This window comes from Trichechus manatus, unplaced genomic scaffold (genome assembly GCF_000243295.1).
Source record: "Trichechus manatus latirostris isolate Lorelei unplaced genomic scaffold, TriManLat1.0 scaffold00033, whole genome shotgun sequence".
In the NCBI taxonomy this organism is placed as follows: domain Eukaryota; kingdom Metazoa; phylum Chordata; class Mammalia; order Sirenia; family Trichechidae; genus Trichechus; species Trichechus manatus.
Genome location: NW_004443969.1, coordinates 4,399,663 through 4,424,668, shown reverse-complemented (window position 1 = coordinate 4,424,668; position 25,006 = coordinate 4,399,663). Strand labels below are relative to the sequence as shown.

At 39.9% G+C, this 25,006-nt stretch overlaps 1 protein-coding gene across 3 annotated transcripts in view; it reads left to right on the top strand.

The window, feature by feature from the left end:
• The window catches only part of DPP10 (dipeptidyl peptidase like 10), a 1,865,365-nt gene that overhangs the window by 399,303 nt on the left and 1,441,056 nt on the right, over positions 1-25,006 (top strand). The gene's annotated exons all lie outside the window — the stretch shown is intronic.

The following is a 25,006-nucleotide window of genomic DNA, read 5'->3' as shown; positions in this document are numbered from 1 at the left end:
GAATAACAGCACAATTTGAAGAGCGTAGTCAATGTCACTGAACTGTGCATGTAGAAATTTTTGAAATGGTGTATCTTTGGCTATGTGTATTTTCACCAGAAAAAAAAGGTTGAGAAGTTAGAAGGTTAATATGATGTGGGGTTGTTAACCAATGTCATAAAACAACATGTGTACTACTGTTTCATGAGAAACTATTTGTTCTGTAAACCTTCGCCTGAAGTACAATTTAAAAAAAAAGGAAAAAAATAAAGAAAGAAAGAAATTTGAATGACAAAAAAAAAAAGAATATTCTCATTTTATTAGGAAGTTTTCATTAAAAAAAGGTATTCCCTTTTTTTTCCAACATAAACGGCAACTATACGCATGGGACTCAAAAGATGGAAGAGACGGGAATCAAATCGACTACGTCTGTGGAAAGAGTCAATGGAGAAGCTCAATATCAGTCAGAACAAGCCCAGGGGCCAACTGTGGAACAGACCATCCTTTGCTCATACGCAAGTTCAAATTGAAGCTGAAGAAAATTAAAACAAGTCCAAGAGAGTCAAAGTACAACCTTGAGTATATCCTACTTGAATTTAGAGACCCTTTCAAGAATGCATTTGATGCATTGAACACTGATAACCAAAGACCAGACGAGTTGTGGAATGACATCAAGGACATCACACGTGAAGAAAGCGAAAGGTCACTAAAAATTCAGGAAAGAAAGAAAAGACCAAAATGGATGTCAGAAGAGACTGACACTAGCTCTGGAACTTAGAGTAGCTAAAGGGAATGGAAGAAATTAGAAGTAAAAGAGTTTACAAAAGATTTTGTCAAGAAGACAATGTAAACTATTATAATGAAATGTGCAAAGACCTGGAGATAGAAAACCAAAAGAGAGGAACACGTTTGTCATTTCTCAAACTGAAAAAAAACTGAAGAAAAAATTCAAGACTTGAGTTGCAATAATGAGGGATTCTACGGGGAATATATTGAATGACGCAGGAATCATCAAAAGAAGTTGGAAGGAATACAGAGTCACTGTACCAAAAGAATTTGTCAACATTCAGCCATTTCAGGAGGCAGCTTATGATTGAGAACCAGTGGTAATGAAGGAAGAAATCCAAGGTGCACTGAAAGCATTGGCAAAAAATAAGGCTTCAGGAATTGACAGAATACTAATTACGATGTTTCAGCAAATGAATCCAACATTGGAAGTGCTCACTCATCTATGCCAAGAAATTTGGAAGACAACTACCTGGCCAACTGATTGGAAGAGATCCATATATGTGCCTATTCCAGAAAAGGTGATACAACAGAGCTCAGAAATTATGAAAAACTATCAATATCACATGCAAGTAAAATTATGCTGAAGATAGTTCAAAAGTGGCTGCAGCAGTACATCGACAGGAAACTGCCAGCAATTCAAGCTAGATACAGAACAGGACATAGAACAAGGGATATCATTGCTGACATCAGATGGATCTTGGCTGAAAGCGGAGGATACTAGAAAGATGTTCACCTGTATTTTATTGACTGTACAAAGGCATTCAACTGTGTGGATCATAACAAATTTAGAATAACATTGCGAAGAGTGGGAATTCCAGAACACTTTATTGTGCTTATGCGGAACCTATACACGGACCAAGAGGCAGTTGTTTGAACAGAATAAGGAGATACTGTGTGGTTTAAAAGCAGAGTTATATCCTTTCATCATACTTACTCGATCTGTATGCTGAGCAAATAATATGAGAAGCTGGACTATATGAAGAAGAATGAGGCATCAGGATCAGAGGTAGACTCATTAACAACCTGCAATACGCAGATGACACAACTTTGCTTGTGAAAGTGAAGAGAACTTGAAGCACTTACTGATGAAAATCAAAGTTACAGCTCTCAGTATGGATTACGCCTCAACATATAGAGCAAAAATCCTCACAAGTGGACCAATAAGCAACATCATGATAAATGGAGAAAATATTGACGTTGTCAAGGATTTCATTTTACTTGGCTCCACAGTCAATGTCCATGGAAATAGCAGTCAGGAAATCAAACAACTTACTGCATTGGGCAAATCTGCCGCAAAAGATCTCCTTAAAGTTTCAAAAAGCGAAGACGTCACTTTAAGGACTGAGGTGTGCCTGATCCAAGTCATGGTGTTTTCAATTGTCTCCTCTGCATGTGAAAGCTGGACAATGAATAAGTAAGACTGAAGAAGAATTGATGCCTTTGAATTATGGTGTTGGTAAAGAATCTTGAAAACACCATGGTCTGCCAGAATAATAAACACATCTATCCTGGAAGAAGTACAGCCAGAATGCTCCATAGAAGCGAGAATGCCAAGACTTCATCTCATATACTTTGAACATGTTATCAGGAGGGATCAGTCCCTGGAGAAGGACATCATGCTTGGTAAAGTAGAGGTCAGTGTAAAAGAGGAAGACCCTCAACAAGATGGATTGACACAGTGGCTGCAACAATAGGCTGAAACATAGCAACAATTGTGAGGATGGCATGGGACCAGGCAATGTTTCATTCTGTTGCACATAGGGTTGCTATGAGTCAGAACCAACTCAATAGCACCTAACAAAAGCAACATTTCATGAGAAGATGTGTTCAAAGATCAAAGCCAGATTAGGATTTCCTATTATTAACAATGTCACAAAACAATATGTTTACTAATTGTTTAATGAGAAACTAGTTTGTTCTGTAAACCTTCATCTAAAAACCAAAAAAAGATTCTTTATTATTAGTAAGCTCTAAGAATGAGACTTCTCTTTTAATATATCGAAATATCATTTGAGTAACACATAGCTTATATTTATGCATTTTTTCCAGAAAGACATTATCTCTCATAACACAGAACATACATGGCCTTCTAGGTCTTCTGCAAGGAGCCTTGGTGGTGCAATGGTTAAGTACCTGGCTGCTAACTGAAAGGTCAGCAGTTCAAACCCACCAGTCTCTGCAGTACTACAGACCAGGCTATCTGCTCCCATAAAGATTATAGCCTAGGAATCTATGCTGTATTATAGGGCAGTTCTACTCTGTCCTGTTCTATTCTGTCCTATAAAGCTGCGAACAACAGGTTTCCTGCATGGAAAAAAAAGTCGGGGGGTGGTGACTGAAATGATTGATTCCCCTATTTCCCTAGCATTATCCTTTCCTGAAAACCTCACTCAGAGAAGCCTTGGGTTTTCATTCCTTATAACAACAGTGGGTCCTTGGCCCAGTGCTTCATTTGCTATGGAGTCACTGGGCTGGAGCCCTCTGAGAGAGACTGATTGAGTAAGAATTTGGAGGGCAGGTGGTCAGCTGGGAGAGCTGGTGGAATTGGAATCCTGATTATTGCTGGAGGAAGGGGAAGTATGTTTCCGAGGAAGGCAGCAGCAGGCAACAGGAGCCCAGCTTGCCTCTGGTGACAAGGTCTTTGGGGGACTCTTCCTCCAGGCTGGGTTTGCAGCTGGGAACATCAATCTCCTTCCTGAGCAGGAGCTTATTAACATTCTGAGTATCACTTTCAATTAAATTTCTCAAGTGCTCATTTGGTTTCTAGTTAATAAGGCAGGATTTGATGCCACATATGATCCAGCAGGTTGTTTTTAAAGGATAAAAATAAAGGGAGCCCTGGGATAAGTTAAGTGGCAGGCCCTGTTCCATCATAGTGACAAAGCCACAGGCCACAATTGGTTTTGCAAATGGACACAGGATTCTTTTTAAGGTATTTTACCTAATGGATGATTTCAATCAAATATTCACTCTTTGGAAAACTAACATATTGTTCCCTGATGGCTGCACAAATTCAGCCAGCTTTTTCAGTCCAAATTATTCAGGGTTTGTATAGTAACCAACCAAAAACCAAACACATTGCCATCAAGTTGATTCTGACTCATAGTGACCCTATAGGAAAGAGGAGAACTGCCTCTTAGGGTTTCCAAGCAGCAGCTGGTGGATTTGAACTGCTGACCTTTTGGTTAACAGCTGAGCTCTTAACCACTATGCCGCCAGGGCTCCTGTATAGTAAAGTGTTCCAAAAAATATCTCTGTCATATACATTATCTCTCACAGCACAGAACATACATGGCCTTCTAGGTTTTCTGCAAGGAGCCCTAGTGGTGTAATAGTTAAGCACTCAGCTGCTAACTGAAAGGTTGGCAGTTCAAACTCACCAGAGTCTCTGCAGGAGAAAAGACCAAGCTATCTGTTCCTATAAAGATTATAGCCTAGGAATCTATGCTGTAATATAGGGCAGTTCTACTCTGTCCTATAGGGCTGTTATAGGTAGTTCTAAGGAGGTACTATATATTAGATTTGCCAGTATCTGAACAGCTCTTCTGAGGTGGTAATGCTAATAATAAAAATAATCAAAATTATAGTCACTGTTTATTGAATATTTATTATTTGTTTGTCACTGTTATAAGAGCTTTGTTTATAAACCCTCATTTAATTATCGTACCCCACTACCTGTCTTTCAGCTTGCCATACTGTGGTGGCTTGCATGTTGCTATGATGCTGGAAGCTATGCCACTGGTATTTCAAATAGCAGAAGGGTCACCCATGGGGGACAGGTTTCAGCGGAACTTCCAGACTAACACGTATTAGGAAGAAATGCCTGATAATCTGCTTTCAAAAATTAGCTAATGAAAACATATCGATCACAACAGAACATTCTCTGACTCGCTTGCTTTGGACACGTTATCAGAGGGGATCAGTTGCTGAAGGAGGACGTCATGTTTGGTGAAGTAGAGGGCCAACGAGGGTGAGGGATACCCTCAGTGAGATGGACTGGCACAATAGCTGCAATGATGAACTCAGTCATGCCAGTGATTGTGGGAAATGTTTTGTTCTGTTGTACATAAGGTCACCATGAGTCAGAGTTGACTCAACAGCAAATCTGTAACTAATTACATGCCAATCCTATGAGATAGGACTTATATCCGATCTAGTCCTGCGATGGTGAAAATGAGACACAGAATTTAATTTGCCCATGATCAAAGAACTAGTTAGTGCAAATGGAGATGTAGGCAATGTATAAATGGAGTCTATTGTTCCTCTTCAGGCCCCTTCTTCCTGCCCTCTTCTCCCTTTCTTCTCCATCTTCTTCTTGAAAGTCTGAGACATAGCATGGGACAGGCTTAGCATCCAACAGGTTTTTGATAGGGTTGCTGCTGAAGTCTACTAAAGAGAAAGTGTGATGAGGTTGAGGCAGGCAGCCTCAGAGACGAACCCTTCTAAGAGACGCCTGCTCTGGCTTATCCTCCTGCACTGAGTGGAATAAGCTGCACATTCTTCTGAAATTGTGCTTGACAAGATAACCACAGAACAGGCCATAGATGGCCTCAACCTGCCTCTGGTTGGAGACTTAACATCCTAATGAAAGAAAATCAACCTCTTCCTCCATCCTGGGGGTTTGAACCCTCGTCTAAAGAAAATGCATAGTCATCCCCAAGCTCTGAGTGCCTGCGTCAAGGTCAATCGTAAATATTCATGATAAATTTGTATTTCCTTGTCTGCTCTCTGTAAAAGCCCACTTCCCCAAGCTGCCTGTAAACAGTCTTAGGCAGCAGCCCCGATTCCTCCTTTCTTAATTCAACGAAATAAAGGCATCTGTCTGATCTCCCACCTCAGCCTCTTGTTTATTGGCTGTAACAAGTCATGCCGAGCAAAACCTGGGGTTTCCAGCCGGCAACAAGTTGGGAAGCAGGCAGGGAGAAGGGCCATAGTACCTTGTCCTGCTGGAGGAGCTGTGAGGAGAAGATGCAGAAGAGTATCACTGTCCCCTCAAGGTCATGCTCGCATGCCCTAACTACAAACCAGACTCAGGGCCGTGGGGACTGTCACTGTCCCCTCAAGGTCATGCTCGCATGACCTAACTACAAACAAGACTCAGGGCCGTGGGGACTGTTGAAAGATCTGGGGCTTGAAGTTAAACCCCAGTCTGAGCTCCAGCTCTTTCTCTTTCCAGTTATGTGACCTCAGAAGAGCTACTTTATTCTGAGCCTCAGTTGTTTTTGAGGGCGAGACTTTTCCCCCATCTGCTAAGAAAGTTTGACCCTTGGTCACAGGGATGAGTACATGAACCAGGCTTGGTTAGTCATAGTATCCCTCTCCCTTAAGCACAGAATTGATCCAGGCATGGCCTTTGTGCTTCTGTGCGTTAGGCCTGCCCAGGGAACTGCACTGGGTCTCAACAGAGTCCCAGCTCTGTCACTAAACATTTGACCTTTCTCTGCGGGGTAAAATCATGGGAGTGGATAAGATGAGGATGTCTCTACTTCCAACCCACTTTAACAGCCTATTATTCCATCCGAAGGAAAACACACACGCAGCACTTTATTCCAAGCAGTTGGGTTCTTCAAAATATCAGCTATGGTAGGGTCTTTTGAGACAAAAATCTGTGAGGTGGCTATGAACAGCTAAAACAAAGGCATATCTTAAATGAGTTTTACAAAAGGAGTTTGTGCACTGGGATTTGGAAGTCTCCTTTGGAATAGTCTTTGAAAATCAACCCACTTGCAAGAAACTTTGTAATCTTTTGGTATTTTTCTTTGGCGCATGACTCCAGACCTGTAATGGGAGGGCGGGTTTTACTGAGACAGAATTTATAAAATGCTGAGGGGATGTGATTACAGTGCAAGAGCTTTCTATAGAAATATGCTAACAAGAAACAATGAGAGGCATTTGAAATAAGAAGCCCAAGGGGAAAAAGAAATTCATGAAGACAAGGACATTAAAATAAATACTTGCTGAGTACATAATACATTCAACAAAAAGCAAAACTTTTTAATATATATTTTCAGTTGAAAATCAGAAGGTGGCAGCACTGCTTGCTGAATAGACGGAGTTAAAGGCTCTATGAAACCAGCAGAAAGTATAAGCCATTTTGTAGGTTTTAAGCAGCAGCTAGAAATTTATAGCTAAAAATGAAAAGACTGTTGGTAAAATGCACCCCTGAAACCTCTGAGCAGCTTTGGGGGTTTGACATACTGACCCAGTCATAGATAGCTTTTACTTCCAAGGATACAATGACCCAAAAGGCTTTCCATAACTAACAATGAGGCTGTGAACAGCTGGCCTCTGGTCAAATTTCTTTCTATCAGAAAAGAAAAGCAAAACCCAAAAGTGTGGTTCTTAGAACTGGAGCATCAGAATCACCTGGGGACTTGTAAGAAATGCTAGTTTTCCCATCCCATCTCAGACTATTGACTCAGAAGTTCCATGGCTGGGGCCCAGAAACCTGCTTTTACCAAGTCTTCCAGATGATTCTAACCCACACTCAGGTTTGAGAACAAAAATGTGAGTGTGAGACCACTCTTATCTGTATTTCAAAATGTGTGACAAATTTTCAAACAATGCCTTGCTGTGGAGATTACTAATTAAATGCTCTTATTTACAATGGTGCAGTGGTTAAAGCACTCCACTACTAACCAAAAGGTTGGCAGTTTGAACCCACTGCCGCTCCTCAGGAGAAAGTTGTGACAGTCAGCTTCCATAAAGATTACAGCCTTGGAAACCCTATGGGGCAGTTCTACTCTGTCCTATAGGGTAGCTATGAGTCAGAATGACTAGAAAACAATGGGTTATTATAGTCTTGAGACAGACACTGTTAACTGTGCTGGCTGTAAAAAGACTACCACCTAGAAGTTGGGTAAACAAGAACCACAGCCTGTCAACATAAAATAAGGTTAGAACAACCCATGAATTACTATTTCCTCCTTAGTGTTTTTCTAGTCCCTTTGCTCTTCTTACAGGTTCCACACGCACAAAAGAATAAAGCGTGACCGCCGTTTTGGCCCACCGAAGGGGGCAAGGTAATACAAAAGATCAGTCGCCTGCACCGTATCCCATAGTAAGTGATACTGAGAGCTGCCGAGGGGCTCCGTTTTGAATATCAGCAGGTTTCATCTTGGATTCTAGATGCACGCACGACTAATCTTCATAACCCCACCTCTTTCATGAATAAAGACGATGCCTTTTCCCGCCTAAAAACCGTTATAAGCCCTAGCAAATCCTTTGTTCCAGGAGACAAAGGCTAGCGTTGCTTGGTCCCTCTTCGTCTCCGCTCGCGAGCTGCTTTTTCTCAATAAAGCTTTGTTCGTGTAGAAAACTTGAGCCTCTCCTGGTCATTCTTAGTCAGTAGAAGGCAAGAACCTCATAGGGGCTGCCCAGGTTGGGCCAAAGAGCCAGGCAACAGTCTCAGGTGTTTTGCATAGTAAGGGTGTTCAAAGAAGGGTAAAACCAAAAAAAAAACACACCCCGTTGCTGTCGAGACAATTCTGTCTCATAGCGACCCTACACAACAGAGTAGAACTGCCCCATAGGGTTTCCAAGGAGTGCCTGGTGGATTTGAGCTGCTTTTGGTTAACATCAGTGAGTAAATTAGGACCTAAATAGTGTTTTTTCTTCTTCCCCATACCATTTCAAGTTCAGCCTACTTGTCAATGTTGTTGTTGTTAGGTGCCCTTGAGTTGTTTCGGACTTATAGCAACCCTATGTACAACAGAACAAAACACTGTCTGGTCGCCATCCTCATAATCATTGTTATACTTGAGCCCGTTGTTGCAGCCACTGTGTCAGTCCATCTCGTTGAGGGTCTTCCTTTTTTTTGCTGACCCTGTACTTTACCAAGCATGATGTCCTTCTCCAGGGACTGGTCCCTCCTAATAACACTTCCAAAGTATATGATACTTAGTCTCACCATCCTTGCTTCTTAGAAGCATTCTGGCTGTTCTTCTTCTAAAACAGATTTGTTCTTTTTTCTGTTAGTCCATTCAATATTCTTCAACAAGATCATAATTCAAAGGCATCAATTCTTCTTCGGTCTTCCTCATTCACTGTCCAGCTTTCGCATGCGTATAAGGCAATTGAAAACACCATGGCTTGGGTCAGGCACTCCTTAGTCTTCAAAGTGACATCTTTGCTTTCTCACACTTTAAAGAGATCTTTGGCTGCAGGTTTGCCCAATGCAATGCGTCATCTGATTTCTTAACTGTTGCTTCCATGGGCATTAATTGTGGAGCCAAGTAAAACGAAACTCTTGACAACTGCAATCTTTTCTCCATTTATATCTTCATCAGTAAGTGCTTCAAGTCCTCTTCACTTTCAGCAAGCAAGGTTGTGTCATCTGCATATGGCAGGTTGTTAACGAGTCTTCCTCTAATCTGATGCTGCATTCTGCTTCACATAGTGCAGCTTCTAGGATTATTTGCTCAGCATACATATGGAATAGGTATGGTGAAAGGATACAACCCTGAAGCACACCTTTCCTGTCTTTAAACCACGTAATATCCCTTGTTATGTTTGAACGACTGCTTCTTGGTCTATCTACAGGTTGTTTATAAGCACAATTAAGTGTTCTGTAATTCCCATTCTTCACAATGTTATCCATGAGTTGTTATGATCCACACAGTCAAATGCCTTTGCATAGTCAATAAAACACAAGTAAACCTCTTTCTGGTATTCTCTACTTTCAGCCATGATCCATCTGACATCAGCAATGATATCTCTTGTTCCACATCCTCTTCTGAATCTGGCTTGAATTTCTGGCTGTACTGAATGTACTGCTACAACCGTTTTTGAATTATCTTCTGCAAAATTTTACTTGTGTGTGATATTAATGGTATTGCTTGATGGTTTCCACATTCTGTTGGATCATCTTTCTTTGGAATGAGCACAAATATGGATCTCTTCCAGCCAGTTGGCCAGGTAGTTGTCTTCTAAATTTCTTTATATAGACGAGTGAACACTTCCAGCGGTGCATCAGTTTGTTAAAACATCTCAATTGGTATTCCATCAACTCCTGGGGCCTTGTTTTTGCCAATGCCTTCAGTGCAGCTTGGACTTCTTCCTTAGCACAGAAATTTTCAGAAAAATTAACTTTATTTTAGAGTTTTTTCTCTATCACAAATGTTTACAACTTATTCCTGGAAACAATGAAAAAGAGAACTTTGAAAATGATTTTTAATTTTTCTCAGATATAATGTACAAAAAAAAAAAAAATTCAAGCTCACTGTCCAAAACAGGGGGAAAAAATGCTGGAAGTGAAAAGTCAATCACACTTAGAAAGCACAAAGATCTTGGAATATGTAATTTTGCCACTTTAGCGGACATTGACTAAAGCCTAGTCTAGAAAACAATTATTCCTATTTTATTCATTGATTGTGCTGTTATACAGTGGATGGTAGATAATGGAACAATTTTGTGCATTAAATAAAAGATCATGACCACACAGAGCAAGACCACAGAAAAACCATCTAAAGAGGATGGCTAGCCACTCTCAGAGGACCTCACAGAGGGGCGGTCCTTTGGTGTGGTCACAATTTCCCCGGGTCCCATCTTTAATTTGGCAGATCAATAAATTTTATTTTGGCATGGCACCTGTAGTTAATCAGTCCCTTAGAGATGGTATCTTCTTAACTAACCCCACAAGAGAGTCCTATCACTATTACCTACCATGCCATTAATTTGCTATGAGAAACCCCAGTAAAAAGCCAGACAGAGATTCTGACTGCTTATCTACACATAGTCTTATCAATGGAAAGTCAAATAAAAATTGAAAATGGTTTTAGATCTCAAGTAATTAGCTGGTGGCTTTTGCTAGCCCAATACATTCATCTCCACTGTAAGGATACACCTTCCAAAAAAAACTACCAGTTGGGTCCATGAAGCATTATTACCCCGGGGCAGTATATGCTCTGCTTCTTTGACTCATTTGCCTGGGTTCCATGCTAAACATCGCCCCTCAATGGACGCTGTCTTTTTGGAGATATGTTAATATCATTTAAGTGTAATTAACATTCTAAGACTACTTTGGGATTGGAAAATATGTTGTCTTTATTGTCACTAATTACCATTACTGTACCACTACTCCTCCTAATAATAGCAATCATGGTTGAGTGCTCCTACGTGCAGACCCTGGGAATGCCAGGGGGCTTGCTTACCGGCCTCCTAAAATTTACATTCCAGTTGAGAAAACACAAGTTAACAGGCAACTATAATTCAGTAGTGTGGGAAATGCAGTGAGACTGGAAGTAGTGGGCTATGTATGTAAGAGGAGCAGCTCATCTTAATTTGAGGTCCGGAAATGCTTCCTCAAGGAAGTAGTCTCTAACCTGAGTCCTAGGTGAAGGGGAAAGGAGAGGAAGGGAGAAAAGTTCCAGGCAAAGGCACCAGCAGGTGCTAAGCTCCTAGAAGAAAGGTAGAATACAACAAATTCGATGGACGGAAATGGATTAATATGGCTCAAGCACAGAGAGTAGAGGGGCAGGGGAAAGTGAAATGGGGACAATCACGTTAGAGATGTAAACTGGGGCCAGATCAAGCAGGATTTTGTGCATGTTGCCAAGAAGTTATTTTTGTTGATGGTAACGGTGAACCAAAACATAATTTTGAGCAGAAGAGTGACCAAATATAATTTGTATTTTAGATAGCTCATTCTGGGTGCAGGATACACAACGGACTGAAAAGAGGCAAAACTTGAAGGAAGGATACCAATTAGTTTTTCTTGTTTTGTTTCATTTTTTAATGCAGTCCAATAGCTTATAATAAGCTAATCGTTTACATTTATACACGCCAAGTATTTTACTTGAATCATCTTACTTTATCTTTACAATAATGCCATAAGGCAGGTAATTTTTTTTCTCATAACTGTACAGATGGAGAAAATAAGGGACAGAAGGTGTAAGTGACTTGCCCAAGGTTCACACAGTTGTTAAATCTTACAGCCGGGATATGAACTCAGTCTGCTTCCAAGCATTTGAGTTGCCAAACGTAAATTTTGTTTTCTGAGAAAGGAATACACAAATCTTGCTGATAATTTATAATTTTTAATTTCATTTTTTCCAAGATAGAGGAAAAATCATTAACTAAGATGATTATTAGAGGCCTTCAGTACTGTAAAGGATTTTCTCAAGGATCATTCCCCATATGCATCCATCCCTCAAACCACTTAGATCTACCCATATACTTATTTTGCCCCTATGAGTATTGAAGAAGTATCTCCCTTCCTTTTCAAGTCTCCTTCAACCATTCTGGGGGCTGCATCTTCTTTCACTTCCTCCAGGACTTCACATTTTCAATCCTCCCCTCTCTAGGCAATACTATGTACCTCTGTCCACTGACATCCTCCTTGCAAGTTATAAACATGCTCATGCGTCACTCTGATGACAGAATATTACGATGAATCTATCTACGTGTGGCACAAACAGTTTGCACTTGACTACTAACCTAAAGGAGCCCTGGGGGCATGGTGGTTAAGAGCTCAGCTGCTAACCAAAAGGTCGGCAGTTTCAATTCACCAGCTGCTCCTTGAAAACCCTATGGGGCAGTTCTTCTCTGTCCTACAGGGTCTCTATGAGTTGGAATCGACTGGATGGCAATGGGTTTGGTTTTTGTTTTACTAACCTAAGGGCTGGCGCTTCAAACCCACTCAGCATACCACAGAAAAAAGGACTGGTTGAGATTACAGCTAAGAAAACCCTATGGAGCAGTTCTCCTAACACATGGGGTCGCCATGAGTCTATATCAACTCAACAGCAACAGGTTTGGTCTGATACTTTTTGGATTTACATGTCTAGCTAAATTCTAAGTTTCTCGAATGCAAACATTTTGCTGTATTTATCCTTGTGTACCCTCTGCCTCGCTCAGTGGCTAGCTTATTGTTGCTCCTCCATAAATATCAAATGAATGAATCGATGAATGAATGAGTGAATGAATGAACATTCATACAGGACAAAATATCCAGGCTAAAGTTGAATAGTCAGTTGAGTATATTGTCATGATGACAAAAAATTAGATACTATATAGAAAAATCTTGACTGTCTGATTTCATGAAAGACAGGGTATATGAAAGTTCAGAGAAGTTTGTAGTTAATTTTTTCAATAACAAAATTTCTAAAAAACAGTGAATGTTAATAATTTAGGCCATACTATTCTCTTCATTTTACTTGGACAGAAGCAGGGACTTAAATAATGTAAAGATGATCCAAGTTTGCCCTTGCTTTTGTCTCTGCGCTCCATGGGGCAAAGTAAGAAAATAAGTTTAAACAAGTCAGTGCAGTTTGTCTGTGTTTCTGAGCCCCTGGCTGTCTGTCATGGTACAGATATAGTCAGGCCTTAAGAGACTCTCCCAGAAATTTTAGGGTTCTATTTAATGATAACCCTAGGCTGGCCAACTAGCCAGTGAGTCGATCTTTCAATCAATAAGTATTTGCTGAAATTTTACTAAATTCATAGTAATTAATTGTGTTTGTTAAGTATTACAAAGACTGTGGAAACATAGACAAATGTACCTTCCAGAATTGTTACCATCTGCAATGAATAACAAAACCAAACAACATAAAATAATTAAGAAAAAAAAAGCAATAGTAAACAGAGAATGGTGTGTTCATTAGGAAATGTTGAAAACTAGAAAGAAATAAAAAAGCTTAGGAGTACTGTTATCTTCTGCTCTTCATGGTGACTAGGAAAAGTGCTTAAAAATAAGCTAGGCATTGGTTGTTGCTTCATTATCCTACCTCAATTTATTGGAGTTCAAACTGAAAATTTTTTATGTGGGTTAAGTTCACCAGAGAAGTCTCACGGAGAAGGAAAAGCTCGGTAATACCTTGTTCTCTCCTAAGCGAGGTGGAGGGCCTTGCAATGTGGCCTAAACTTGTGTCTGATTAAAGAATGTGCACAGGTGCCTCCTCTGTCAGTCTGGTCCCGGAACACATCTTTCAGTTTACTACAAGTTTTTGAGGTAGGACGCAGTGGTCTGTGAAAAGGCTAACATTTCAGCAGTAGAGAGAAATCTGCCTGACAGATAAACATCCTTCCAGCCTTTCCTAAGCCCTGTTTGTAAAGAAAGCTTGATGGAAGGGGAAATCTGTAAGGCTCAAGGAGAAACAGTGGAGAGATAAAATCAATAGGAGGCATCCTCATTCCGATCTCAGGAAATCCAGAGATCAGCGTGTTCTCATTTCAGAAGACTGTGGTCCAAGAAAGTCACATGGTGACCTCCAATTACTGAAGCCCCAGAGGACAGCAAGGTACGGTGCAAAAAGCATGAGACTAGGGATCAGATGACATGGGTTCGGCTCTCAGCCATCAAACACTAGCTACGTGACTTCAGCAAAGTCACCTCAGCCTGTCTCCTCAGCTATACAAATGCAGATTGTTTTATCCCCCAGGCAAAGCTTTTGTGAGAATGAAATGAGATAGAATCTGTGCAAGCTCCCGACAGCGTACTTGGTACATAGTAACAATGAAAACCAAAACCATAACTAAAGACCTGTTTTAGACACAAGCAGGCTGTCAATCTGGATGTTTCCAGGGCCGGGTAGTGCAAGCGGTTTGCAACGGGCTGCCTACTTTCACTACTCTGATTGGTGGTGGTTGGAACCCACCCAACAGTTCAGCAGAAGAAAGGCCTGGTGAACAGCTTCTGTAAAGTTTACAGCCAAGAAAACTCTATGGAGCACTTCTACTCTGTAACACATGGGGTGCCTATGAGTCGGAATCGACTCAATGGCAATGAGTTTTTGGTTCTGGAGAAGCACTTACCCACCACTCCCCCTTGCACTGGTATGGTGCACCCTCAAAACATACAGCTTCTCAGCTGATTGCTCAAATGTCTTAGTAAGGGATAAATTATTCTATCCCTGGGGTGAGTGGCAGGGGTAGAGACTGGGATACAGAGTCCATACAGCACAGGCTAAAAGGGGAACTCTTGAGCTAGACTGCCTGTGCTAGAATCCTCTTCAACTACTTTCTAGCTGTATAGACTTTTGGGTGAGTTAATCTTTTTTGAACCTCACTTTACTTATTTGTAAAATGAGATGGGTAGAAATGTGGGGAAGAAAGTTTCAGCCTGATTAAGGTGGAAGACTACCAGCCATTGTCAGATTGTCATACTGTAGTGAATCACGAGCTTCTTGATACTGGAAGCTATGCCACTGATATTTCTAATACCAGCAGGGCCCACCTATGGTGGACAGGTTTCAGTGGAGCTTCTAGATTAAGACAAACTAAGAAGAAAGGCCTGGTGATCTGCCTCTGAAAATTAGTCAATGGAAACCCTATGGCTCACAACAGAAGATTGTTTGATATAATGCTGGGAAATGAGCCCCCCACATTGGAAGGCACTGAAAATACGCACAGTGGCCTCACCAATGAGCTGAAGCATGCCCACTGTCATGAAGATGGCACAGGACCAGGCAACATTTCATTCTGTTGCATGGGGGTTGTCATGATTCAAAGACAATTTGAAGGCAGCTAACAACAAAAACAAGATGGAAGAGAAGAAGAATTGGAAAACAACCTGTAACTAATTGCTCCTTGACCCCTGGTCTTTTTGCTGGCCACCCTGCCTGTGTACCACACAACCATGACCCTAGTGGGGATGGACAAAGACTCACTAGTGTCTGTAGTAATTGCCCTATGATCTCTCCACCATTCCTCTCTCTCCTCTTCTCTCTCTTTTCTTCCTTCCAAATGTGTGAGATGCTGAGGGTGCCTTGTGGAAGCCCAGGAACCCACCTCTGCAGCCTTCCTTTATCCCAGCTGAGGACTGGAATCACCCGCAGTACTAACGCTCAAAAATACTTCTCCCTTCCAACTCATTCCCCATTTAATCTCCCTGTTCCCCAGTTTGAGCTTTCAGGATCTTAATTTGCCATAAGGATTAACATATCCAAGTAACTTAATCCTTTGTTGACATCTGATAAATGGTTGCCACCCTACAAAACATTTTCTACATTTTAGGGAAATATATACTAATCAAAATAAAGGAATTTCCATGCTAGAGAGTCTGAGAGACAGGTGCAGAAGTCTTTCCTAACATCCCTTAGTTCTCCTGTCACCACCTTTTTTATCTGTGCATAAGTCCTTTTAAGAACAAGGCAAGGCATATGATTCATTCAATCGATGGATGCATTTACCTTATTGTATGAATCACAACTGAAAGCCAAAGTAAGTTTCTGATATAGAATCTATGCTTTTAAAATACCACCATAGTAAACATCTTTCAATTTTACCTGGCACACATTAATTTCAATTATTCTGGTAACAACACTAGATTGGCCTTTGGGGAATTTCTTCTCGACTTCGTGCAGTCCTACTGAGACTGTCAAATGAAGGGCCCTGCCTTCATAGCACAAGGAGTGGGAGGTAACCCAAGCTAGCTCCATCAGACTGTGTCTCTTCTCAAAATATGTGCTTCGCACAAAACGGTAGCATGTCATTCATCACGAAGGCTCGAATATATACCTGTTCTAGCTCCCTAGATATTCAGAGATATCCTGCTGCTATCCTTTCTATCACTGAGTTGTTAACAAGTCCTCTAATTCTTTGGGCTACCTCCATTCTTCCAATAAATTTATTTTTCAGTCTAATGCATTTTAATTACATACAACCAGATAAATTGACCAAGTGAGAAATCTAAGGAAAATAAAGCATATTTTTGAAGTAATAATGTTGGAGGCAGAAACTGACTATGGCAGTGGGCCTGCCATGAATTAATTACAATTTTATTAAAGGACTGATCAGGTTGTCTTCCAAGTAAAGATTTGAGTTTCTTGCTTAAAATGCCTTGAGGACAGCCACTCTCTGCTTGCTTCTCACCTTGGCAGGAAGAAAGGCAAGAGAGGGATCCAACACCTCATCAGCTTTCCCTTCTCACCTATTATTAATTCTCACACCTCCCTCCCCAGCCCCTGTACCTACAGAATCATCGAGGAAGAGTTTGAGGGACAAGCAGCTCAAGGCCAAAAGGAAAGGAAGGCAAGGGAGGATCTAGCCACCACTAAAGTAGAAGACTGTTTTGAAAGTGGAAGAAATATTCAGAGCCTGGCTTTCCTAGTCCAATGGCATGCAAATCAAGGCAAATATGCCAGCTCTCCAAGTGGACTTTCTTGGAGGCTGTTCTTGAGCTCAGTGTGCCAAGGTGTGATACATAAAATGCAGGTGAACTAATATTGCCCCACCAAAAAAAAAAAAAATTTGTATTTAGAAACATATGGCAAAACCAATGACAAGTTTCTAATAGAAGATTTCAGGGATAACTAGCAATTCTCCACCCCTCTCCTAGAAGACGGCAATACCATGTTGTGATTTTAAGGATTAGTGGAAGAGGACCACAGCAAAGCACGTTTTGATTTAATCTTTTTTTTTTTTCTCATATGGAAACCTTAAGATTGGATGGAAATGGAAAAAGTTTAATTTGGCTTGTAAAGTTAAAAATAAGAGTAAAGGCAGATAAAATGGGATTTTTTAAATCTTGAGAAAAAATGGTTCAGTAACAGTCAAGTAAAAAAATTACAGAACAGTCTGTAGTTTTCAACAATAATTCTCTTTTGGGGGGTTTCGTTTCTAAACAAATGGATTCAATATAAAATATATTGTAATTCTGAACAAACAGATGTCATTGAGACATGTTGTTTTTAGGTGCTATCGAGTCAATTCCAACTCATAGCGACGTAAGTCAGAACAAAACATTGCCTGGTCCTGCGCCATCCTCACAATCATTGCTATGTTTGAGCCCATTGTTGCAGCCACTGTATCAATCCACCTTGTTAGGGGTCTTCCTCTTTTTTGCTGATCCTCTGCTTTACCAAGCATTATGTCCTTCTCCAGCATTATGTCCTTCTTCTGGTCCCTGCTGATAACACATCCAAAGTATGAGAGACGAAATCTCGCAATCCTTGCTTCTAAGGAGCATTCTGGCTATACTTCTTCCAAGACAGATTTGTTCGTTCTTCTGAAAGTCTATCATATATTCAATATTCTTCACCAACACCATAATTCAAAGGCATTAATTCTTCTTCAGTCTTCCTTAGTCATTGTCAAACTTCTGCATTCATGGGAGGCGATGGAAAATACCATGGCTTGGGTCAGGCACATCTTAATCCTCAAAGTGACATCCTTGCTTTGTAAAACTTTAAAGAGATCTTTTGCAGCAGATTTACCCAATGTGATAGGTTGTTTGATTTCTTGACTGCTGCTTCCATGGGCATTGATTGTGAATCCAAGTAAAATGAAAGAAATCCTTGACAAATTCAATATTTTCTCTGTTTATCATGATGTTGCTTATTGGTCTAGTTGTGGGGATTTTTGTTTTCTTTATGTTGAGGTGTAATATATTGAAGGCTGTAGTCTTAGATCTTCATCAGTAAGTGCTTCAACTCCTCTTTGCTTTCAGCAAGCAAGGTTGTGTCATCCGTATAATGCAGGTTGTTAATGAGTCTTCCTCCAATACTGATGCCTTGTTTTTCTTCATATAATCCAGCTTCTCTGATTATTTGCTCAGCATACAGATTGAATAAGTATGGTGAAAGGATACAACCCTGAAGCACACCTTTCCTGATTTTAAACCATGCAGTATCCCCTTGTTCTGTTTGAACAACTGCTTCTTGTTCCATGTACAAGTTCCACATGAGCACAATTAAGTGTTCTGGAATTCCCATTCTTCACAATGTTATCCATAATTTGTTATGATCCACACAGTCAAATACCTTTGCATAGTCAATAAAACACAGGTAAACATCTTCCTGGTTTTCTCTGCTTTCAGCCAAGATCCATCTGACATCAGCAATGATATCCCTTGTTCTATGTCCTCTTCTGTATTTAGCTTGAATTTCTGGCAGTTCCCTCTTGATGTACTGCTACAATTGCTTCTGAATTATCTTCTGCAAAATTTTACTTGGGTATGATATTAATGATATTGTTTGATAATTTCCACATTCTTTTGGGTCACCTTTCTTTGGAATGGGCTAAATACGGATCTCTTCTAATCAGTTGGCCAGGTAGCTTTTTTCAAATTTCTTGGCATATACCAGTGAGCACTTCCAGCGCTGCATCTGTTTGTTGAAACATCTCCATTGGTATTCCGTCAATTCCTGGTGTCTTGTTCTTCACTAATGCCTTCAGTGCAGCTTGGACTTCTTCCTTCAGTGCCATTGGTTCTTAGTTATACCTCCTGAAATTGTTGAACATCAACCATTTCTTTTTGGTACAGTGACTCTGTGTATTCCTTCCATTTTCTTTTGATGCTTTCTTCGTCGTTTAATATTTTCCCCCATAGAATCCTTTAATTTTGCAACTGGAGGCTTGAATTTCTTTCTTCAGTTCTTTCAGCTTGAGAAATGCCGAGCGTGTTCTTCCCTTTTGGTTTTCTAACTCCAGGTCTTTGCACATTTCATTATAATACTTTAGTCTGTCTTCTCAAGCCACCCTTTGAAATCTTCTGTTCTGCTCTTTCACTTCATCATTTCTTCCATTAGTTTTAATTACTCTACGTTCAAGAGCAAGTTTTAGAGTTTCTTCTGGCATCCATTAAGGCATAAATACAATTATTACAATCTCTATAAGTGAAAACAAGCAAGATCAATCCCCAGTTCTACAAAATGTAAACCCTGTAAAAGTTTACTGAGAGGAAATGCAATGTAGAAGCTAAGAACTCAGGCTCCAGATATTGCTGGGTTTGGATGCCAGCTCTCCAAGCTTGTAACCTCTCTGTGCCTGTTTACTCATCTACAAAATAAAGATTGTACAATCACCTGGGCTTACTCATCAGTAAAAGGAAGAGTTGTAAGCATTAAATGATTTAGAACTTATAAAATATATTTAAAAACTAACTTTCAGAGAGCCACATAGAAAGTGTTTGATAAATATTAGCTCTTGATAGTGGTATCTCATATGGATAGGATTGCTGCTCTAGGTCTTGGTGTTGGTGGTGGTGATGGGTTTAAAAGTGAACTGGGTTTGGACCACGCCCTCAAAGAACTTTCTAACAACTATATTTTAAGACCGAAGGTAATAAATGTCCTAAGCAAGACACAAAGTTATAGACTATAGATACAGGGGAGTTCCTGGTGGCACTACTAATCTTGGCATTTCAAACATACCCAGAGGCACTTCAGAAGAAAGGACTGGAGATCTGCTTCAGAAAGGTCACATTTGAAAACTCTATAGAGTGTAGATCTACTCTGCATGCATGGGATTGCCATGAGTCAGAATTGACTTAACTTGATGGCAACTGGTTTGGTTTTGTTTCTTGGGGGGTAGAGATATAGGCAAGGATATCACTGGCCAAGGGGAACGTAGGATACTTCTTGGAGAAGGTGTCATTTGAATTGATCTTGAAGCAAACCAAACTTTAACCAAGCAGAGTTTGAAATCAATAGAGAGATCAGAAAGATCGAAGCACAGGTGAATGTAAAGATTCTGATCTGGTCAGGCACAAGATACACAAAGATTAATAACTAAAGTTGTAGATAGCTGGAAAGTTCTGATGGCAGTAATACTGAGGTGAGGAGTCTGAACTTTATTTCTATAGGCAACAGGGAGTCATAGGAGATGTTTGAACAAAGAAGCTTAAGCTATAGCTTCACCTGTAAAAAAAAAAAAAAAAGAAAAAAAAATCAATATCTCTAAGTAGACTATATTGGAGGCATGGGAGGTTACAGAAAGAGAGAGACCAATTTGGAAGCTATTTTCAACAATCAAATGAGAGACCAAATCAGTGAAGACTGAAATGTAGGTGAATTTGGCATTGGAAAGAATAATAATTTTCAAGTATCACAAGTGGGAACGGTCTGTACTAAGACCGACACATAATGATTAGGAAAGGGGCAATTCAGAGCAGGAAGTAGGGGAGAATGCTAAATAAAGCCAGCTGTCCACGCTGGAAAATAAATTTGAAATAGAGGGATTTATTCAGAGAGTGCTAGCTAAGAAATGATTTTTCACACAAAAGAGAGGTGGGCAAATTATGGCCTACTGGTCAAATCTGTTCATTGCCTGTTTTTGGAGTTATATTGGAACACAGTGAGTCTCATTTGTTAAAATTTTGTCTGTGGCTGCTTATGCACAACAATGGTTTTGTCTGTGGCTGCTTATGTACAACAGTGGTGGAATTTAGAGTTGCAACAGAGACCAGATGGCCTTTTACAGAAAAAGTTTACTGACTCCGATCTAGAATATTCTGATAATTAAGGTAAATTGCAGACATTGAATTAGCTAATGTAACTGCCTTGCTATTCCTTCTGGCAGTGTATTAAAAACAGCTTCGGGAATTTCAAATGTGAGTAGGGGATACCCTTTAACTAGAGGCTTGGGAATTAGCATTTTATTTATTTCAAGAAAAGTCTGTGAGTTGAGGATGCATCTGCCTCATACCAGTGTTTTCTATTTTATTGACAAATGGCTGACACGCAAACATGTGCCATATAGATTTTGTTTTGTTCCACTAGGAAGAAGAAATAATGGTAATTCACTCAGTGGATTTTGTAATGAAACCTGAACTCTAGTCTGTGTAGGTAAGTGCCTGTAGAGCATACAGAAATGCATGGCAGATTGTCTGCCTTTTAGGGATTTTTAATTCCCCACTAAAATGTTCACATATAAAAACAGTATAAGGCAATATTGGTTGTCCTGAAAGAAAATTAACATGAAATTTTCCATTTTTCTTCTTCTTCTTTTTTTTTCTTCTCATTTTCTTTAGAGTTAGGGATGAAGATTAAGTGTTCACAGAAACTAAATATTTTTTTCAAAATTAGAATGTTTCAATAAAAAAAAAAAATCTAGATAAAGGACTTCTCTTGAAATATCAGAGGATCTGACAACACTGGGCTTACCAATCTCATAATTCATGAGGTCCCTAGCTCTGGGGAGGGGCTGCCCCTTCAGCTGGGCAAATGTCCTTTTGTTCGCCACAGTTCCCATCCTTCTTGCTTGCCTCATGCAGAGCCAGCATCTCTTATTTGCAGCCCCCATTTGTCTTATAGGGCAATTGATTTGCAATCAGGAGGGAAGGGAGCCCCTGACAATGTGCCTAGCTGTTAGTCCTTTCACTACTTTTATGAAATCCCCTTTCCATCTTCATTTTATCTTTTTTTCTTTGTTTCTGTGTCACTTGTTTCACCAGGAGGAACTTGACTGAAGAGAATTGACAGCTGCCTCTCTTTCCCAGTCCCTATTTCTTTTCTCTTCCCCTCTCTCTCATCTTGCTCCCTTCTTGTTCCAATCCTTTACCCGATTGTCTTATAAAATGCTAATAAAAATAACTAGGGTGACATGCAGCTTGATAGATGTCCCAGTGGTTCAAAGAGCAGAGTACTCTTTGGCTTTGTTCACTCAGCTCTATTTCTGTTGAGCCAAGTGTGTTTAATTCACTCATTCATTTGCTCTGACCCCATTATCAGTCTTTTTTTCCTTCCCTTCTCTGCTCCGAGGGCAGAAGAAAGTCAATATATTTCTAACAATTTAAAAAAGAATTTAAAAATCAGTCAAAGAAATGAGGAAACTGAAGCCCCAAATGCACAAGCTGCCTGGTGATAACCGAGTTCAGCCATGCACAACCACTCTTCAGGAGAGAGAAGCCTGCAGGATTGGACTTGATGGCCCTGGAGACTGGGCTAGTCACAAAGAAAAGGACAAAGACTTGCAGAGGGCTCTGAGAATAATGCCAGAGAAAGTGTCCAGAAGCTTCTTTCCTCTCTTGCATTTGATGAGTAAACCCCAAAGAAACCAGAAAAGAAATGATCATTTAGAATCTGAATAAGGAATCAAAGCAAACTGCTCTTAGAGAAATGACAAAATGGAAATGAAAATATGAATGAGTAATCACAAAGAATAAGGTGCCATTACTAAAGCCAATTCTCCAGCCTTCTCATGCCCCCTTCTCATTTAAGCAAAAATGGGTAAAAATCAGAAAAGCAAAGCTGAACTTATCAATGAAACAAAACTGCATTACTGAAACTCAGCTTGAACGTAAGAGATTTTCTACGCTGATCATGATACATACATGCATTATACATATGTGGGAACATATACTGCAGTGAGAACAAGCTCTAAGTATTATGTAGTTGGTTCTGAATGATTTGCCATGCTGTCTTAGAGTAAAGGTTAAGTGAAGGCGTGTTCGTTTCTTCTCTCATTAAGCAACAACTATGTGAAATATAAATAAGATAGGTGTTGAAGGAGAAGGGTAAGACTGCCCTTTCCCACCCCCACTTCCCTGCATTGAGAAGTTAGTCACACACACACAGTATCATTCCTTTAGGATGCGTCTTACCTGACAACTTTCCTTTAAGAATAATAAACTATGTCCTATACTAGTAAAAATGAGACTTTGGTCTCTCTCCTTTTTTATCAGGCTTTTATCCTTTGTAAGGGTGGTGAGTATGAGATTCTTTATTTAAAGGTTGTTGAAAGGATTTTTAGACACAAATACTGTAGTTTTAAATATGAATGTGCCAAAGTCACCTCCAAGTACTTTTCCCATCAGTTAGCTGCATTCATTTGTGTTAATAGGGGAGCATTTGTCACTTACAGCCTTAGCAAGCATCAGTGCGTAGATGTGTGTATATGTGCAGCATTTTTTTTAAATTATAAAATAGATCAATACCAGTTGCTGTGGAGTCAATTCCAACTCATGGCGACCCCATGTGTGTCAGAGAAGAACTGTGTTCCATAGGGTTTTCAATGGCTGCTTTTTCACAAGTAGATTGCCCGACTTTTCTTCTGAGGCACATCTGGGTGGACTCACACCTCCATCCTTTCAGTTAGCAGCCAAGCGCATTATCCGTTGGCACCACCCTGGTTCTTCCATAAAACACACAGAACTACGTAAAACTTATGCGTACATTTTAATAAAATGGTTGTAAGGTAAAACTCCTGTAAAACCATTGCCTGGGTCAAGAATTAAAACTTTTCTGGAAAAATATGGAAGGCTTCATGACTTTGCATATCATTCTTGTTCTTTCTTCTCTGCATCACCCCAATTGTAGATTATATGCTTCCCAACTCTGTGTTTTTAGCTTTGTTCTTGACTACTTCAGTCTTACTTGGCTATTTCAATCAATTATCAAAAATATTTATTTTGACTTTGCACTTCTATTGCCTCTTTGTTAGAGGACATTTTCCCCACACAAACATTGGATTATCTCATTTAGTTTAACACATCCCTTTGCGAATATACTCTAAACCAATGCCACTCAACTTGTGGCCCATCAGTGCTGAGCTGTAAATTGTTAATCTGGCCTGCTAGGAAATTGAGCATACAGATTGACAGAAGCTCTTAAAATATTTATAGCAAATTGTCAAAGAAATTTTATGACCCCTGAATCTAGTAATAAGAAAAAATAGGGGCTTGTATTTTGTATGTCATTTTTATTTCATTTTTCTAGATATTCATTTTTATACTATTTTCCAAAAGTATATACCATGCACAATTAGAAGTAGAACAAAATAAAACTAACAAGAATCTGTTCTACACCAAGATAGTTTGGCAAGCACTACTGTAAAGCACTAGAACTGCCTGCAGACTACGTTTACTTAGTAGATCCTGTGATCTACTTAGTAGACACCTTGGGCATACGAAATGCTCCAGTTAGGCCAATGGAAACTTTGCAATCTGAACTGAAGACCTTGACTTCCAAATCATGTTATTTTTAAAGACTCAGCTTACAGGACATGATGAGTTGCTTTATTTGTTTGTTTTTACCAGTGTCTGCTGTGCCTAATGACCAATAATCCAAAAAAAGAAAAAGAAAACCAAACCATTGTAGTTGAGTCCATTCCAACTCTTGGCAACACATGTGTTACAGGGTATAATTGCTCCATAGAGTTTTCTTGGCTGTAATCTTTACTGGAAGCAGATCACCAGGTCTTTCTTCCACAGTGATCCTGGGTGGATTTGAACTGCCAACTATTAGGTTAGCAGTTGAGCACAAAGCATTTGGACCACTGAGGGACCTAATGATCACTAGCCCTGTCCCAATTACGTCTCTTTACTGTCTTGCCCATTAGTAGTGGTTAATAATTACTAGAATTACAAAGATATATAAACGAGGACACTGGTCCCAGCAATATTTTTAAGAGCAAAAATATTAAAAATACATAAACACTAAAGAACAAAGGATCAGTACAATAAATTATGGTGCATACAATAATGGCACACCATCATTCAAAATGCTGTTGTAAAAGAATCATTGTTTGTCATGGTTATTCTACATAATGTTGTGCTAAGAAAAATCTCAGACAACAAAGG